Source organism: Odocoileus virginianus, chromosome 21 (genome assembly GCF_023699985.2).
Source record: "Odocoileus virginianus isolate 20LAN1187 ecotype Illinois chromosome 21, Ovbor_1.2, whole genome shotgun sequence".
NCBI lineage: Eukaryota > Metazoa > Chordata > Mammalia > Artiodactyla > Cervidae > Odocoileus > Odocoileus virginianus.
The window spans coordinates 8,419,802-8,422,910 of record NC_069694.1 but is presented as its reverse complement, the minus strand read 5'-3'; the positions used below and the strand labels follow the sequence as shown (position 1 = coordinate 8,422,910).

At 50.5% G+C, this 3,109-nt stretch overlaps 1 pseudogene; it reads left to right on the top strand.

The window, feature by feature from the left end:
* The first annotated feature begins 649 nt into the window (after positions 1-649).
* Positions 650-2,727, top strand: LOC110141054 (keratin, type I cytoskeletal 18 pseudogene; annotated as a pseudogene).
* Positions 2,728-3,109: the final 382 nt, after the last annotated feature.

The window sequence follows — 3,109 nt, the reverse complement described above, 5'->3', positions numbered from 1 at the left end:
GCTTGCCAGACTCCTCTGTCCCTGGGATTCTCTAGGCAAGAATGCTGAAATGGGTTGCCATTTTCTCCTCCAGGGGATTTTCCCAACCTAGGGCTTAAACCCATTTCTCTTGTGTCTCCTGCTTTGGCCGCAGGCTCTTTACCATTAGTGCCACCTGGGAAGCCCTCTGAAACCAGGGATGACTGACTGAGTCTCTCTCCAGCCTGGAAGATGAATCTTAGTCTATGGTGATTATTGTATAGAACATGGTGGACGTCTGCACTAGGCGTGGGAGCCCATCATCTTTTGGATAGCCTTTCTATATTTGAGGAGGATTGGGATATCCTGCATGTTGGTATTATATATTCTGCCTTGCTCATGTATCAGTCAGGGCTTAAATTCAGACTCCCTTAAAGCTAGGACACAGCAGAGACTCCACCCATCAGATGCGCTTGTATAAAACTTCAGTTCAAAAGTGAGCAATAAGAGGAAACAGGCTATGTGTGATGTTTCCGTCTTTTGCTGACTCCAAGGAGGAATTGAGATGTCTGTCTTTTAGTGTCAAAAGTACCAGTTTTAAAGACAGTTGCTGGTGCGGAGGAGGCAGTAGTTTCCTCTGGTGCTCCGTGAGGGTGGAGTGACTGAGGCTGTCTCCTATTATGCCAGTTCTGGGGCGTAGTCTGGGGCACAGGTTGTTAGGGCTAAGCTTAAAGCCCTAGCTCTCAGGTCCTCCTCCAAATACAATGAGCTGCCCAGTATTTGTTCAACATTTTGTAATGTATTATAGAAAAATCAAAAGCTAGACAAAAGTGTTAGTTGCTCAGTCATGTCCGACTCTTTGCAACCCCATGGACTGGAGCTCACCAGGCTCCTCTGTCCACTGGATTCTCCGGGCAAGAATACTGGAGTGGGTTGCCATTCCTTTCTTTAGGGGATCTTCCTGACCCAGGGACTGAACCCGGGACTCCTGCATTGCAGGCAGATTCTTTACCAGCTGAGCTACCAGGGAAGCCTGTCTAATGTCCTTTATATCATCTCACATCCAGTTTATTTGAATTTCCCTTATTGTCTCAAATATGTCATTTCATGGTCAGCTTTCTTGAGTCAGCATCCAAAAATGTTCACATTATTGAGTTTCGTTGTCATGTCTTTTAAGTCTCTTATTCTAACAGTCTTCCTCCCTCCATTTATTCCCCCCATGCAATTGGTTTGTTGGGAAAAGTGAATCATTTGCCCCAAAAAAGGCCTATATCCTAGATTCAGCTGATTTTCCCCTTGTGGTGCTGTTTGGCTAGTTCTTCTACCTCCAATATTTCCTTTAAACTGGTGGTTGGACGGTCCAGCACCTGAGTCCTGGCCTCGCTCCTTCCTCTTGAACAAACATCATGAGCTTCAACGCCCAATCCACCTTCTCCAACTACCGGTCCCTGGGCTCCGTGCAGTCGTCGGGTCACCGGGTCCGACCGGTCAGCAGCGCAGCCAGCGTCTATGCAGGCGCCGGGGGCTCAGGCTCCCAGATCTCCGTGTCCCACTCCACCAGCGTCCGGGGCGGCTGGGGGTCCGGGAACCTAGGCACCGGGATGGCCGGGGGTCTGGTGGGTGTAGGGGGCATCCAGGGAGAGAAGGAGACCATGCAAGACCTGAATGACCGCCTGGCCTCCTACCTGGAGAAGGTGAGGAGCCTGGAGGCTGATAACTGGAGACTGGAGAGCAAAATCCGGGAACACCTGGAGAAGAAGGGACCCCAGGTCAGAGACCGGGGGCATTACCTGAAGATCATCGAGGACCTGAGGGCTCAGATTTTTGCAAATTCTGTGGACAATGCCCGCATCATTCTGCAGATTGACAGTGCCCGTCTTGCTGCTGATGACTTCAGAGTCAAGTATGAGACGGAGCTGGCCATGCGCCAGTCTGTGGAGAGTGACATACACGGGCTCCGCAAGGTCATTGATGACACCAATGTCACCCGGCTGCAGCTGGAGACTGAGATCGAGGCTCTCAAGGCGGAGCTGCTCTTCATGAAGAAGAACCATGAGGAGGAAGTAAAGGGTCTACAAAACCAGACTGCCAACTCTGGGCTGACTGTGGAGTTGGATGCCCCCAAACCTCAGGACCTCAGCAAGATCACGGCAGACATCCGGGCCCAGTATGACGAGCTGGCTCAGAAGAACCGAGAGGAGCTGGACAAGTACTGGTCCCAGCAGATTGAGGCGAGCACCACAGTGGTCACCTCGCAGACCGCTGAGATAGGAGCTGCTGAGATGACCCTCACAGAGCTGAGGCGCACCGTCCAGTCCCTGGAGATCAACCTGGATTCCATGAGAAACCTGAAGGCCAGCTTGGAGAACAGCCTGAGGGAAGTGGAGGCCCGCTACGCCATGCAGATGGAGCAGCTCAACGGAGTCCTCCTGCACCTGGAGTCAGAGCTGGCTCAGACCCGGGCAGAGGGGCGACTCCAGACCCCGGAGTAGAGGCCCTGCTGAATGTCAAGGCCAAGCTGGAGGCCGGATCAATACCTACCGCCGCCCGCTGGAAGATGGGGAGGATTTCAGCCTTGGCGACGCTCTGGACAGCAGCAACTCCAGGCAAACCACCCATAAGACCACCACCCTCCGGCTCGTGGATGGCAAAGTGGTGTCTGAGACCTCAGACGCCAAAGTTCTGAGGCACTGAGGCAGCAGAAGCAGGGTCCCCTGGGGAGCAGGGAGTCAATAAAAGTTGAGACATTATTGCACATCAAAACAAATAAAAAAATAATAAATAAACTGGTGGTTGGATGTAGGGGCTTGATAATATTCAGTTTCAATTTCATGATTTTGCAAGGATACTTCACAGAACATGCTGGTTACTTGTAGCACCTTTTTTTGTAAGATGCGCTTCGGCTGGTCCTCATTTTAATGGTGCTAAGATTATTAGTGAGTTAAAACCAATATCCTTTATAGAACTTCCTCTCCTTCTTTATCAGTCAGGATCAACTTCTGAGGTCTACAATGGAACATTCTAACTGATTTATGTGGTAATCATTTTCTGGGAAGTGGCATGAATAAATTCTGATCATTGAGATGTGATGGAAAGTTTGCAAGGAAATTTCTATGAGAGCTTTTCTTGCCCTGAGGATGGGCCTGAAGAA